At 47.5% G+C, this 16,591-nt stretch overlaps 1 protein-coding gene across 1 annotated transcript in view; it reads left to right on the top strand.

Annotated features, from left to right (window-relative positions):
• LOC138566986 (asialoglycoprotein receptor 1-like) overlaps positions 1 to 16,591 on the top strand; it is a 475,397-nt gene that overhangs the window by 183,956 nt on the left and 274,850 nt on the right. The window lies entirely within an intron of this gene.

Genomic DNA, 16,591 nt, shown 5'->3' with positions numbered 1-16,591 from the left:
CTTTGACACGTTGTGTATTGAAAAGCTAAGTGAACTGCAGTGTGGTGACTAACATGAACCTGACTGAGGGATGTCCACAGTGTGATGCTGGTCTGAGCCCGACTGAGGGAGGCTAACATTGCGAAAGGGATCAGAGCCTGGCTGAGGGGGATCCACGGGTGAAGAGTAATCGCCTGACATGAAGATTTATAGAAGGAACTTTTGTTTGTTGTTTATGATACATCAGGCCCTCTAACGCAAGAGACTTTGCATAAAAGAGACTTGGGCACAGAAGGCCCTGATATTGGAGAAGGAACTGTGAGCTTGGGCCGGAGAAGCCCAGAAGTGTGCTGTGCTCGAGAGTCCTGCCTTGTCCCATGCTTCAAACGTGGGCAAGGGAGACCCTGGCCATACCAACCTGACTTATTATTTTGTGACACTTCCTTCTTTGCTTGTGAACATTATCCCACACTATTTTGTAGAATAGCTGTAAAGATTGTGTCACAAGTGCTGGGATATAACGGAGATTCCTCCAAATCAGATAAGTCTATGTCCTCCTCCCCTTTCTCCTCACCTGTTTCTTCCAGAAGATTTCCTCGTCTGTAGGACTTGTCTTTTGGTCTTTTCTTCTTTGTGAAGAGATAAGGTCGTCCGCGGGAAGAAGCCACCCTGATTCCCTGATAAACAGGGAAACAGCCGGCCCCTGTCCCGAAGATGCCAGGAAGAGAGGAAAAAAGCAGCCGCTTAAAAAAACCTCTCGCCGGATGTTGTTGCTAACGAATAAGTGCTGGAGGAGTTGACTGGTGAGTCCGGAATGCAAGTGAAAAACAGGAAAGTCTTTCCGAAGCAGTCAAGCTGTAGTATTTGAAGTTGTAGCATGAGAAGCCCGGGGAACCGGGATGGAGGAACACACCACTGCCAGATACCGGAACGAGATCCGGAAAACAGGAAGGAATAGAGGAGCCCCGAAAGGCACGGGAATCGATAGAACGGAGAAAACAGGTAAATAAGGAAGGGAAGAAGCAGTAGAAAGAAACACTGCTTTAGTTACTGAGTAAACCAGGCAACAGGAAAAAGTACTGGAAACACAGTAGCACGGCAACAAAGCGAAAGAAACAAAGTTGCAACGCACAGAGCCCAGAGAGGGGCGTGGTTAAATACGGAAACAAGAGAAAAGGCTAGACCGATAAACCAGGAAGTGGAAGGAAAAGACACACAGAAGAAAAAGACTAGACCGCCAAACCAGGAAGTGAAAGAAAAAACACACAGAACATCTAATGGCGCCGCCAACGCCAAGCCTTCCATAACCGCCAGCGGCCACCAAAAGACGGCGGCATGACAGTATGCCCCCTACCAAGCGACACCCCCCCCGGTTTACCCGGGAACAGACGGTGAAACCGCTGAATCAATGCCAGAGCGTGAACATGAGACACCGGTTCCCAGGAGTCCTCTGAGTGTGGATAACCTTTCCAGTGGATGAGATACTCCAAGCGACCCTGATGATATCGGGAGTCCCGAATGGAGGCCACCTCATACTCATCAGAAGGAATCACCTTGGGAACCGGATCACGCGGCAAAGTGCGAAGGTAGGGATCACCCTTGCATTCCCTAAGGAGGGAGGAATGAAACACCGGATGGAGACGGTGCATATGTTTTGGCAACTGGAGACGAAAAGCCACAGGATTGATCTGGCGAAGTATAGGGAAAGGACCCAGATAGCTGGGAGAAAGTTTAGAGGGGTGTAGCCAACGAGGTAGAAACCTAGTAGACAACCAGACCTTGGTGCCTTTACGCCATGCCGGAACCGGCTGGCGCTTAAGGTTGCAGTAAGCTCGGTACCGGAGACTGCTAGCTCGCAAGCAACTCGTGGCAGACTTGTGAGCATCCGAGATACTGGTAAGTAGGGCATCAACAGATGGAGTTGTAGAAGGAGGAAAAGAGAGAGAAGGAATAAAGCTGGGATGGAAACCATAGGAACAAAAGAAAGGACTGAGACCAGTGGCACTGTGCTCTGCATTGTTATAGGCAAACTCTGCAGTAACCAACAGACTAACCCAATTGTCCTGTTGGGCATTAGCGAAACACCGAAGATATTGCTCCAGAGTGGCGTTCGTTCTTTCTGTCTGTCCATTGGTCTGTGGGTGGAAACCGGATGACAAAGCTCGTTCCATACCCAGTCTTTCACAAAGTTCCTTCCAGAACTTCGAGGTGTACTGAGATCCCCTGTCAGAAATAATCTTGTCCGGGGTACCATGTAAGCGAAATATTTCTCTGGCAAACACAGCCGCCATCTCAGCTGCAGTAGGGAGACCCGCCAAAGGAGTGAAATGTGCCATCTTAGTGAAGCAGTCGACCGTTACCATGATGCATGAACAACCTTCTGAAGGTGGCAGATCCACAATGAAATCTGTAGAAATAACGCTCCAGGGTCTCTTTGGAAGGTCCTGTTGTTGGAGATACCCTATTGCCTTTTGAGTGCTGTACTTGGATCGACAACATACCGGGCATGACTTGACGTAGGTTGTAACTTCTTTGGCCATCCCAGGCCACCAGAACCTGCGAAGAAGCAACTCCAAGGTGTTCTTTACACCTCTGTGTCCTGCTGTTGGATCATCATGGCACCATTTTAAAGCCGACTGACGGGAGATACTGTCTGGTAGAAATAATCGTTGTTGTTGAAAACATAAACCACCTTGCATGGATAGATCCTTCGGAAGAGGGTAAGTGGATCGTGTGACCTTACGGACTCTGTCCAGGAACGACTCCACAGAACAGATCACTTTAACTTCTGGTAGCATGAGACTGGGAAATTCCTTCAGAACCCTGTCTGGTACTGGTCTTCTGGAAAGGGCATCAGCAAGTATGTTCTTGGAACCTGGTAAGTAAGTCAGTATGAAATCATATTGGGAGAAAAAATGTGCCCAGCGAGCTTGACGTGAGTTGACGCATTCCATCTTTTGCAGAATCTTAAGATTTTTATGATCTGTTCTGATTTCAAAAGGATGAGTAGCTCCCTGTAGGAGATGTCGCCATTCTTCGCATGCGGATTTCATTGCCAGTAGTTCTTTTTCTATCACCGAATAATGTGTTTGACTGTCGTTCAGTGTTTTGGACATGTAGGCAACGGGATATTCTAGCTCTCCGTGTTCCTGTAGGAGAGCTGCTCCAATTGCTGCAGAAGAGGCGTCAGTTTCCACAATGAATCTTAGATTCTGATCTGGTTGATGAAGTACCGGGGCAGAGCAGAATTCCTTCTTGAGAAGTTGGAAAGCCCGGTTTGCCTCAGAAGACCAGGTGAAGGGCATGGATGACTTCTTTAGCAACCTTGTAATGGGTAGAACTCGATCCGAAAATCCTTGGATGAATTTGCGATAAAAATTGGCTAGACCTAAAAACCTTTGGACGTCTCTGATGGTATGAGGTGTTGGCCATTGCAAGATGGCGTCGGTCTTAGCGGGATCCATGCGAATACCTTCTGAAGACAAGATAAAGCCAAGATAGTTGACCTCGGAGACTTGAAAAATGCACTTGTCAGCATTGGCCTTGAGTAGATTGTCTTGCAATCTTTGAAGGACTTGGTGGAGATGTTTAGCATGAAGTTGAGCGTCTCTAGAATAAACCAAAATGTCGTCGAGGTAGACGACAGCACAATGAAAAAGTAGATCGTAGAAAATGCGATCCATGAATCTCTGAAATACAGATGGAGCATTGACAAGACCAAACGGCATAACACAATATTCATAGTGTCCGAAGGGAGTGCGAAAAGCCGTCTTCCATTCATCACCGGATCGTATCCTCAAAAGGTGGTAGGCTCTTCTTAAATCAATCTTTGAGAAGATCTTCGCCCCTTGAACAGCTTCTAGGATGTCTCCGATCAGTGGCATGGGATACCTATCTCTGAGAGTAACTTGGTTAAGACCCCTATAGTCAATGCAAGGGCGAAGTTCATCGGAACCTTTCTTTGGAACAAAAAAAAGTGAAGCCCCAGCAGGAGAAAACGAAGGTCGGATCAGGCCATGATGTGTATTAGCATCCAGGTATTCTTTAAGTGCCTTCTTTTCCTTAAGAGAAAGAGAAAACATCCTTCCAAAAGGTACAACAGCGTTGGGCTGGAGAACGATCTGACAGTCCTCTGGTCTATGAGGTGGTAACTTCTGAGGACCATCGTCCGTAAACACCTCCTGATAGCGGAGATATTCTCTGGGGATACTGTTTACCTTTAGTACCTCCGAACTAGAGTCTAATTCCGGAAAAACATGAACCGTAGTATGTTGGGTCTGTGAGGAACATGAACTACGACAAAAGGCTGATGTAAAGGACAGTTGATTCTTTGTCCAATCAATGGTCGGATTATGCTTCCGAAGCCACGAGACTCCCAGGATCAATGGAAAATGTGCTGCTCGGATGAGGTCAAATTGAATGGTTTCGTTGTGATGTAGGATCTTCATCTGCATAGGAGGTGTAGTATGAGTGATAAGGCCCGAGCTGAGTGGTCTACCATCTACACCCTCCACCTTTTGATCCTCGTCTTTTTGCAAACGGTGAATGCCAACCTTTTCCGCCCAAACCAAATCCATAAAGCAACCGGCAGCACCACAGTCCAGTAGTGCCAAAACCTCATAGGACTGCTGAGAGAGGCTTAACTCCACTCCAACTACCATCAGACGGTTGTCTTCTGTGGACGGCGTGGGTGTGACCGATAAAGAGACGAAGGGACCAGGAAATCCCCCTCGGTAACTTGTCCCGACTAGTTCCGAGGACTGGCGTTTCCCGAACGTCTGGGAGGCACGTTAGGACAGTCTCTAAGAATATGTTGATTGGATCCACAATACATACACAGGTTGTTCTCTCTGCGTCTTCTTCTTTCTTCCGGGGTGAGTGGCCCTCGGGTAGTTCCAATCTGCATTGGTTCCTCTTTTGACATACAGGTGGGAGAGGGAGAGGGAATCCCAGGATCAGGTGTAGCAGGAAATCCACGTTGTTTTCGACGTTCAGACCGTCGTTCTGAGATGCGGAAGTCCAGCTGAATAACAGTAGACCACAGGTCGGTTAAAGTAGCTGGTCGGTTAACCCTTGCTAATTCGTCTTTGAGATCCTCCCTTAATCCTCTGCGAAAGATGGTGTACTGAGCGTTCTCTTGCCAGCCTGCGTCAGCAGCCACCCGTTTAAAACGGGAGATGTATGTCAGCAGGTCCGTACTTCCTTGTCGAATATCCAGTAACTGTTCACTGGCGACTACCGCAGACTCTTGCCTTTCAAAAGCCATTTTGAATTGGGTGGTGAAACCGGCATAATCTTGGAGTAAAGGGCTGGCACCGGTCACCAGAGGGGTAGCCCAAGAAAGGGCGTTACCCGTAAGGTTAGAAATTAGAAAACCTATACGGGCTGAGTCTGAGGCATATGTTTGTGGTCTGAAAGTGAAATAGATTATGCATGCCTCCATGAACTCTTTGAATCTAGCTGGAGAGCCATCGTATTTACCGCAGGCTAAGGGCATGGGAGGCAGATCACTCCGGGACTGTTCGAAGTGATCGACACGCTGCCTCAAAGCAGCGTTTTCGGCTTTCACAGTCTGTAATTCTAATGTCACATTCTGCATTGCAGTGAGCAAATCTTGGACCTGTTCCAGGATAGACATTGTGTTCTCTTCTTGGCGTTGCAAACTGTCACAAGTGCTGGGATATAACGGAGATTCCTCCAAATCAGATAAGTCTATGTCCTCCTCGCCTTTCTCCTCACCTGTTTCTTCCAGAAGATTTCCTCGTCTGTAGGACTTGTCTTTTGGTCTTTTCTTCTTTGTGAAGAGATAAGGTCGTCCGCGGGAAGAAGCCACCCTGATTCCCTGATAAACAGGGAAACAGCCGGCCCCTGTCCCGAAGATGCCAGGAAGAGAGGAAAAAAGCAGCCGCTTAAAAAAACCTCTCGCCGGATGTTGTTGCTAACGAATAAGTGCTGGAGGAGTTGACTGGTGAGTCCGGAATGCAAGTGAAAAACAGGAAAGTCTTTCCGAAGCAGTCAAGCTGTAGTATTTGAAGTTGTAGCATGAGAAGCCCGGGGAACCGGGATGGAGGAACACACCACTGCCAGATACCGGAACGAGATCCGGAAAACAGGAAGGAATAGAGGAGCCCCGAAAGGCACGGGAATCGATAGAACGGAGAAAACAGGTAAATAAGGAAGGGAAGAAGCAGTAGAAAGAAACACTGCTTTAGTTACTGAGTAAACCAGGCAACAGGAAAAAGTACTGGAAACACAGTAGCACGGCAACAAAGCGAAAGAAACAAAGTTGCAACGCACAGAGCCCAGAGAGGGGCGTGGTTAAATACGGAAACAAGAGAAAAGGCTAGACCGATAAACCAGGAAGTGGAAGGAAAAGACACACAGAAGAAAAAGACTAGACCGCCAAACCAGGAAGTGAAAGAAAAAACACACGGAACATCTAATGGCGCCGCCAACGCCAAGCCTTCCATAACCGCCAGCGGCCACCAAAAGACGGCGGCATGACAGATTGGCAATAGTCTTTGTTAGTATAGGCCCTTATTATTTGACTAGACTCAACTAGGACTGTATTATTATTATTTGATGTTCGTAGTTTGCTCCCATCTTTATCTCACCCATTTTCACAGTTTAATAAACACCCTGGAACTATGCTCACGTGTGTCTGTCTTACTTTGATACCATGCCTTCCTTACAGAGTCTACAACCAGTTTTCTCTTAACTTAATTTAGCAAATCTCCTGCTGTGAGTCTATAACTTGCTTCCTTTCCATTCTGCACTCCTCTCAGTCTGACTCTAGAACCAGTTTCCTCTCAATTCATCAATTCTCTGTTTGTAAGTCTATAATTTGCCTCCTTTTCACTCTGCACACTTCTCAGTCTGTGTCTATGACTGGTTTTCTCTTTATTGGGCACATGTGTTGCTGCAAGCCTCGCTTCACACTACACCCGACTCACTATGATACTATAAACCATATCTGTGCTTCACTCTGCACACCTCTCTCTGTCAGACTATAAACCATAGCCTCACTTCACTCTGCACACCGCTCCCTCTGAGATGATTATAAACCATATCCTTGCTTCAATCTGCACACCTCTCACCATCAGACTATAAACCATAGCCTCACTTCACTCTGCACACCGCTCCCTCTGAGATGATTATAAACCATATCCTTGCTTCAATCTGCACACCTCTCACCATCAGACTATAAACCATAGCCTCACTTCACTCTGCACACCGCTCCCTCTGAGATGATTATAAACCATATCCTTGCTTCAATCTGCACACCTTTCACCATCAGACTATAAACCATAGCCTCACTTCACTCTGCACACCGCTCCCTCTGAGATGATTATAAACCATATCCTTGCTTCAATCTGCACACCTCTCTCTGTCGGACTATAAACCCTAGCCTCACTTCACTCTGTACACCGCTCCCTCTGAAATGATTATAAACCATATCCTTGCTTCAATCTGCACACCTTTCACCGTCAGACTATAAACCATAGCCTCACTTCACTATGTACACCTCTAACGGTCAGACTATAAACCATATCCTTGCTTTAATCTGCACACCTCTCACTATGAGTCTATAAACCATAGCCTCACTTCATTCTGCACACCTCTCACTCTGAGATTGTAAACCATATCCTCACTTCACTCTCTACAACTCTCACTTTGAGACTATTAACCATAGCCTCATTTCACACTGCACACTTCTCACTCTGAGATTATAAACCATATACTCGCTCCACACTGCACTTCATTCACTACGAGACTATAAACCATATCCTCGCTTCACTCTGCACACCTCTCACGTGAGAATATAAACCATATCCTCACTTCACTCTGTACAACTCCCACTTTGAGACTATTAACTATAGCCTCACTTCACTCTGCACACCTCTTGCTCTGAGACTATAAACCATAACCTTGTTTCACACTTCACATCACTCACTATGAGGCTATAAATCATATCCTCGCCTCATTCTGCGCTCCACTCAATACTAGACTATAAACCATATTCTCGTTTGACGCTGCACACCTCATACTCTGAGACTTTAAACCATAACCTTGCTTCACACTGCACACCACTCACTACGGGGCTATAAAGCATAGCCTCGCCTCACTCTGCGTTACACTCACTACAAGACTATAAAGCATATTCTCACTTCACTCTGCACACCTCTCACTGTGAGACTATAACCCATATCTTCATTTCACTCTGCAAACCTGTAACTCTGAGACTTTAAACCATAACCTCACTTCACACTGCACATGACTCACTGACTATACACCATAACCTCACTTCACACTGCACATCACTCACTGACTATAAACCATAACCTCGCTTCACTCTGCACACCTCTCACTGTGAGACTATAAACCAAATCCTCATTTCACTCTGCATAACTCTCACTATGAGACTCTAAACCATAGCCTCTGCCCAGCTCTTACTCTGAGGCTTTACACCATAATCTCACTTCACACTACACACCACCCACTACGAGACAATAAACCATATCCTTGCTTCACTATGCGTTCCACTCACTACAAGACTATACACAATATCCTCGCTTCACAATGCACTCCACTCACTATGTGACTATAAACCATATCCTCCATTCACACTGCACTCGGCTCATCACGTGACTATACACCATGACCCCGCTTCACACTGCACTCCACTTATTATGAGACTATAAATCATAGAGGGGCTAACCCCTACTTAGGCTACTCCTGAGGTGGGTACAATACATTAATCAATCAATAATTGGGACCACTCATTCCTGGGCATCACATCGGGGGACGAATGTCCTCCCAATGACAATTACTTCCGGGAGACTTCCCATCTGTGCCGAGTATAAGTCCTTCCAGGGTAAAACCCATCTCCGGTAGTCCCTACTTCCAGGAACCACCGATCTACTCCCAGAGCCCACACGGAGTGTAGCCCAGGACCCTATGCAGGTTTTGAATGTCCTCCTATCCTTAAAGGTGAGACCGCCCATCACCCATGCGCCGACCGCCATGACCGGCGTCTAATCCTCGAGGCTGCCCTCTATGCAACCATTCCTCCCAGCTAGGATCGTCCAGTAACTCTGGCATGCTTTGAGGGTGTGTATCTCGTCAACCCTCAATTCCCCTTACCTGCTTACCATTCTATCTTCTTAGTAACATCCAGCCCTCACCAAATCATGTTAGGAATATAGCATGATATGATATGATAGGTTATTTATAACGTGCTTAATACCCAGAGGTTTCTAAGCGCGGACCCAGGGATCGAACCTATGTTGCTCCGTGTCGTCTTGCCGGTGAGCTATCCTCCCGAGACAGGTGTCCGACAGGTGGACTTTATATGCAGCCCTTGTAACTTCATGAGTCTTTCCAGGGTCTCATCAATCCTTTGCCTGGGCCTCTCGATTGGGTCCCTCACCATTCTCCTGCGGGGATTTATCTCTCACCATATTCTCTCTCTTTCCTGCAGAGTTTGACAAAGGGTCCTTACTGTCCCCTGCATGTCAAAGCCCTTCTCAAGTGCAGTAATATCTTTGCCCCCTCCTTCAAACACTTTATTATTCAAACATGTCGTTTAACCCCATCTATTTAGGAGCCAAGGCAAGTTTCCCTCTAGTTCATGGTCGTAGCAAAATCCTCCCAATACCTTACTGTTTGGCCAATCGCTGATACACCTGTGCTTTCTGCTCTGGTGTGTAATCAAGTGCGTTCTTCCACGTGCACAGAGGGCTGTGAAGCAGTTGATATGTAGACACAGTTTAGTATTTTTAACCTGACCAAATCTTTTTCACTGTTGGAAAGCCACCTATCTAACTGCCCCTTCTGTCAGAACCAAAAAACAAGGGAACATTAAAAGTCCCCTTGGCGGGAAGTCAATGACCCTGAACGCCAGCACCACATCCCCTGACCCTGGACTTTAATGCTTCGCTTCATGAGTGGAGATTGCTGGGGGCTCGAGGTGCATCATACTAAGTCAGCGGCAGCTTTATTGCCCCCTATGGGGACAAGTGCAGTCTTACCCACTCTACACTACCCCCTCTCACAGTGAGTTTATCAGTAGTCTGTGCCTCACTCTGCACACCTACTACAGTGAGCCAATATCTTTTTTGTTAAACATATATTTATTCTTTTCAAAAATACTAATTAACATAACATCTGAACTCACAAATTGTCATATATATATATATACACATTATTCGGCAATGAATACAGAAAGTTCCCAAACCGCCCCCGCCCCCCTCCCTCCCTCTGCACACCTCACTGTTGTAGTGTCCCTGCCTGGCGGGGGTTCAATAAGAGGGTCTCGCCCTTACAAAAAACGTAGGACACCTGGTACGTATTAACAGACACAATTTATTTTTCTAACTGAGGAGACCCTGTTCCTTCTTCGTCACTTCCTTTTCCCCCTGTCCCGTGACTCCGCCCACTCCAACAACTAGACAGGGCTGAGATATGATATTTCCGCCTTGCTTAAGCAACAAGTCCCAGGGTCTAGCCCATCTCTTCTATCACTCTCATAGTTTTGAGTCGTGTCCTTGCTGGCCATCCTTCCTTATGTTGTTCAGGAGCCGTCTGGGTGCCGGGCCTTGTCTCATCTCACCACTCCTCATTGGATTCCTCACCATCCCCCAGATAGGATGGATTCGTGCCATCTTCACTCTTGTCACTGTCTGACCGCTCCCACTGTCGCCCTCCCTGACTGGGACATCGCTTGAAGTGAGACGCATTTTGGGTGATTGACCCCCTGACACCATCCCCTGCTGTGATCATCGTACCTTGTCTGCTAGAGAATACCAGGGGTCCTGGCATGAATGTTGAGTCTTCTTTCCTTTTTCTTTGTTGTACCAGTGTAAGATCGCCCACCTGTACGTCATTATCTCTCGCCACTCGCCTGGTGCCCGCATACTTCTTCATCTTCTGCAAGCTTTCGTCATCATTTGTTTGGGCGTGCATTACCGGCTCCTTCTCGTAGGGTCCTTGTGGCAGCCGAAATCGCACTTGCCGGCTAACCATGAGTTCTGCCTGGCGTACATACCCCTTCGGTGCCATGTGGGGTGCTCCTATAGTCACGCAGCAGTTGATATAACATCTGCTAAAAAGGTTGGTGAGTGACGTGTGCGATCTGTAGCGCCCGTTTCACATTGGCCATGAACTGCTCCACAATGCCATTGGTCTGTGGCCACAACGGCGTGACTTTCCTATGTTTAAAAACCATGCATTGGGCAAAGTTCTCAAAGTCCTGGTTCGTGAAGAGCGGACCATTGTCCGATTTGAGAATCTTCAGGATTCCATAAGCCATCAGTATGCTGTCTAGAATAGGAATGACACATGTGGCTGCCATGTGACACCGTGGAGTGTTCATCGATGACCACAAGCATGTGTGTGCCATCACTGGTCAGCCCGAACAAGTCAATCGCTACTTCCTCCCATTTGCCATCCAGTAATGGTGACATCTGTGGCGGGCTGGGCTTTGCTGGTGGTGCAATTGTGTATCATGTATTTGACCCTGGCATCGAGTTTGGGAAACCAGATTTTCTGGCGGAGCAACCTTTTAGTAGATACTATACCTCAATGGCCCTCATGGCTCAGCTCCATCACTTCTGGTCTGAGTGTTTGTGGCATTACTATTTTGCATCCTTTAAGCACGATCTGATCCTCCATGATGGTGAACTCTTCACTCACCAGGGTGAGGTGATGTCTCTCATCCTCTAGGTCCAAATCCTTCGCCACGCCTCTGGCGTGCATCATCTTTCCATCCCTTATGCACAGAGCGATGATGGCTAGTGCTGGATCCTGCTCTGATTCTTTCTGGAGGGTTGCCCAGTTGATGGGCAATGGCTTAATTTGATGAATCACGTAGTTGATGTATGCGTCAGCGATCAAGGTTCTTTTGTGCTGGACTCGCTTGGGTGATGAGATAGGTAATCTGCAGGGTTTTCGTCTTTCCCTGGTCTGTGTTCAGCTTTAACATATAGTCCTGCAGACGCAGCCTCCATCTCGCCATCCTAGGAGACCTTCGGGCCTTTGTGTTGCCATATGTCATAGGGAGAGCATGATGGTCCGTGGCTATCGTGAATTCCTAAACATATAAGCATAGATGAAAGTGCTTGCATGCCCACACCAGTGCAAGACTTTTTTCTTCAGCCTGTGAATAGGCTTGTTTGGTGCGAGACAGACTTTGACTGGCATAGGCCACTATCAGCTTGGTGTGGGGTCTCTTGGGATCATGTTGAGTCAGTATGGCAGCTAGACCTACAGGACACCTCAGTGTCTTTGTCAGCTTTGAAGTATGCCATGTCTTCAGCCTTCAAGATTCTGGTTAGGATTTGTTTAAACACTGTTTGGCACGCCTTAGTTCCCTCAGTGGTGCACTTAAAGTGAAAGTGGCGTAGTCTGGGAGATATCTTGAGCAGTAGCTTGCTAGACCTAGGAATGACCATTGATCAGAGATATTAGTTGGCCTTAGTGTCTCATTCAGCGCTGCGACCATGGCAGGGTCCGGCCTCATACCTTGTACCGAGAATATGTGCCCAAATAACTTGAGCATCCTCTTGCGGTATTCGCACTTGGCTTTGTTGTTCAGAGTTTGCTGGGTCTCCTCTGTCGTCCTGCCGAAAACTAAAATGTCATCACTGTAGTTTATACAGTTTGGAATGTGTCGTATCATTTTGTGTATTTCCTCCTGGAAGATCTCTGCCGCAGAGGACACACTAAAGCTTAGTCGTTTATATCTGTAGAGTCCAAGGTGACTCACGAAGGTGGTGATATATCATGAGTCGAGCCTGAGCTCCAGCTGATGATACCCCTTGTTTAGATCTAGTTGCGAGCAGACTGTTGCCCCATGTAGGAGGTGCATCATGTCTGTTATTCTCGGCACCTGGTGTCTCTCGCTTTGTATGGCTCAATTTGCCCTTGTCCACACATAGTGGTATTGCACCATTGGCTGTCCACTTAGGTACGGAAACTATGGGGATACCCAAGGGATTGGCTTGGTCGCTGGCTCAATGAGATTTGTAGGAGCAGGTGGCTGCAATTACTCTGCGGCAGGGTAATGGGGTGGTTGATCCATAATGATTGATATCAACCTTGGATGCTTTTAGCTTTGGTGGGTGTGGCATCTTGTATTCCTCCTGACTTAATACATTTACTGTCACTCCACTATCTATGAGGAACTCAGCCAGTGATCCATTTACATGCATTAGGAGTATTGTGCTATGTTCTTTAGCAGAATAATTTCCTCGTGCCTAAACAAATCGTTTCCTCCTGGCTCCTGTCATCCTCTTTGGATGAGCCGTATGGATTACTGCAATTCACTGTATTTGGCACAGCCTTTATATCGTATTAAAAGCCTTAATTGATCATAGAATCTGGTGGCTTGGGTGACCACTGGGTCTCCGTATGGTATACATACTACTCCCATTCTACGTCATCTCCACTGGCTTCCAGTAGGGAATCATATTGAATTTTAGTCTCTTTGTGTTGTCCATCGTGCTCGACATTTAGTGGGAGCTGAATACCTTCAGTTCAAGTTTCAGATATATGTCCCCACCCCAACACCCCATTCTTTGGACAGTTATCTCTTGGTGGTTCCTCACTATAAACTGGCCAGAACTGGTGGACATGCATTTACAGTAGCGGTGGCCAAGCTGTGGGAAGTGCGAATTATAGTAAATCACCTTAAGTTCACGCATATACTGAAAACGGTTTTATTTTGACCTGCACTGTCTTCACTAAATTGGTTTGAATTTTCAGAGCTAAGATGCCTTTGGCATATGTGCGCTCTATACATTTATTAACATAACATAACATGCACACCTCTTACTTTGAGCCTATGGCTCGTCTCTTCTTCACTCTTCAGACCTCTCACCTCTGCTAGCATTCACTCTGCACACCTGTTATCTTGAACCTATGGCTTGTCTCCTCTTCACTCTGCAGACCTCTCACTGCTGCTAGTCTTCACTCTGCACACATCTTGCCTTGAGCGTATGGCTCTTCTCCTCTTCACTCTGCACAACACTCACCATTGGTAGTCTTCACTCTGCACACCTCTCCCTTTGAGCCTATGGCTTGTCTCTTCTTCACTCTTCAGATCTCTCACCACTGCTAGCCTTAACTCTGCACACCTCTTACTTTGAACCTATGGCTCTTCTCTTCTTCACTTTTCAGACCTCTCACTGCTGCTAGCCTTCACCCTGCACACCTCTTACTTTGAGCCTATGCCTCATCTCCTCTTCACTCTTCAGACTTCTCACCACTGCTAGCCTTCACTCTGCACACCTCTTACTTTCAGCCTGTATCTCGTATCCTCTTTTCTCTTCAGACCTCTCACCTCTGTTAGCCTTCACTATGCACACCTCTTACTTTGAGCCTAGTCGTCGTCTCCTCTTCATTCTTCAGACCTCTCACCTCTGCTAGCCTTCACTATGCACACCTCTCCCTTTGAGCCTATGCCTCTTCTCTTCTTCGTTCTATAGACCTGTCACCGCTGTTAGCCTTCACTCTGCACACCTCTTACCTTGAGCCTATGGCTCATCTCCTCTTCACTCTTCAGACCTCTCACTGCTGCTAGTTGTCTTCACTCTGCACACCTCTTAACTTGAGCATATGGTCTCTTCTCTTCTTCACTCTGCACAACACTCACCTTTGGTAGTCTTCACTCTGCACACCTTATAGCTTGAGTGTATGGCTCTTCCCTTCTTCACTCTGCACACCACTCACCATTGGTAGTCTTCACTCTTCACACCTCTATCCTTGAGCCTATGGCTATCCTCTTCTTCACTCTGCACAACACTCACCATTGTAAGTCTTCACTCTGCACACCTCCTACCTTGAGCCTATGACTCTTCTCTTCTTCACTCTGCACAGCACTCACCATTGATAGTCTTCACTATGCACACCTCTCATTTTTAGCCTATGGCTCGTCTCCCCTTCACACTGAAGACCTGTCACCACTGCTAGCCTTCACTCTGCACACCTTTCATTTTGAGCCTATGGCTCGTCTCCTCTTCACTTCACTCTGCAGACCTCTCACTGCTGCTAGCCTTCACTCTGCACACCTCTCGCTTTGAGCCTATGGCTGGTCTCCTCTTCACTCTGCAGACCTGTCACCCCTGCTAGCCTTCACTCAGCACACCTCTCACTTTGTGCCTATGGCTCGTCTCATCTTTCCTCTGCAGATCTCTCGCCACTGCTAGCCTTCACTCTGCACACCTCTTACCTTGAGCCTATGGCTCTTCTCTTCTTCATCCTGCACATCACTCACCACTGCTAGCCTTCACTCTGCACACCTCTCACTTTGATCCTATGGCTCGTCTCCTCTTAACTCTGCAGACCTCTCACTGCTGCTAGCCTTCACTCTGCACACCTCTCACTTTAAGCCTATGGTTCATCTCCTCTTCACTCTGCAGACCTGTCACCCCTGCTATCCTTCACTATGCCCATCTCTACACCTCTCCCTTTGAGCCTTGTCACTTCTCTTATTTACTCTGCACACCACTCACCATCCATTGGTAGTCTCCCCTATGCACACCTCTTACTTTGAGCCTATGGCTCGTCTCCTCTTCACTATGCAGACTTCTCACCGCTGCTAGCCTTCACTCTGCACACCTCTTACTTTGAGCTTATGGCTCGTCTCCCCTTCTCTCTGCCGATCTCTCACCACTGCTAGTCTTCAATCTGCACACCTCTTACCTTGAGCCTATGGCTCTTCTCTTCTTCACTCTGCACATCACTCACCGCTGCTAGTTTCACTCTGCACACCTCTAACTTTGAGCCTATGGCTCGTTTCCTCTTAACTCTGCAGACCTCTCACTGCTGCTCGCCTTCACTCTGCACACCTCTCACTTTGAACATATGGTTCGTCTCCTCTTCACTCTGCAGACCTGTCACCCCTGCTAGCCTTCACTATGCCCACCTCTACACCTCTCCCTTTGAGCCTGTGGCTCTTCTCTTCTTTACTCGGCACACCACTCACCATCCATTGGTAGTCTTCCCTATGCACACCTCTTACTTTGAGCCTATGGCTCATCTCCTCTTCAGTATGCAGACTTCTCACCGCTGCTAGCCTTCACTCTGCACACCTCTTACTTTGAGCCTATGGCTCGCCTCCCCTTCACTCTGCAGACCTGTCACCACTGCTAGCCTTCACTCCGCACACCGCTCACTTTGAGCCTATGGCTCATCTCCTCTTCACTCTGCAGACCTGTCACCCCTGCTAGCCTTCACTATGCACACCTCACTCTTTGATCCTATGGCTAGTCTCCTCTTAACTCTGCAGACCTCTCACTGCTGCTAGCCTTCACTCTGCACACCTCTCACTTTGAGCCTATGGCTCGTCTCCTCTTCCCTCTGCAGATCTCTCACCACTGCTAGCCTTCACTCTGCACACCTCTTACCTTGAGCCTATGGCTCTTCTCTTCTTCACTCTGCAGACCTCTCCCCGCTGCTAGCCTTCTCTCTGCACACCTCTTAACTTGAGCCTGTGTCTCTTCTCTTCTTCACTCTGCAAACCACTCACCATTGGTAGTCTTCACTCTGCACAGCTTTCACTATGAGTCAATAACTATGAGTCAATAACTTGGTTCCTATTTGCTCTTCTCCC

The sequence above is a fragment of the Ambystoma mexicanum genome, chromosome 1p, assembly GCF_040938575.1.
Source record: "Ambystoma mexicanum isolate Mex_15411 chromosome 1p, UKY_AmexF1_1, whole genome shotgun sequence".
Classification (NCBI taxonomy): Eukaryota; Metazoa; Chordata; class Amphibia; order Caudata; family Ambystomatidae; genus Ambystoma; species Ambystoma mexicanum.
This window is presented reverse-complemented; position numbering and strand designations above follow the sequence as displayed.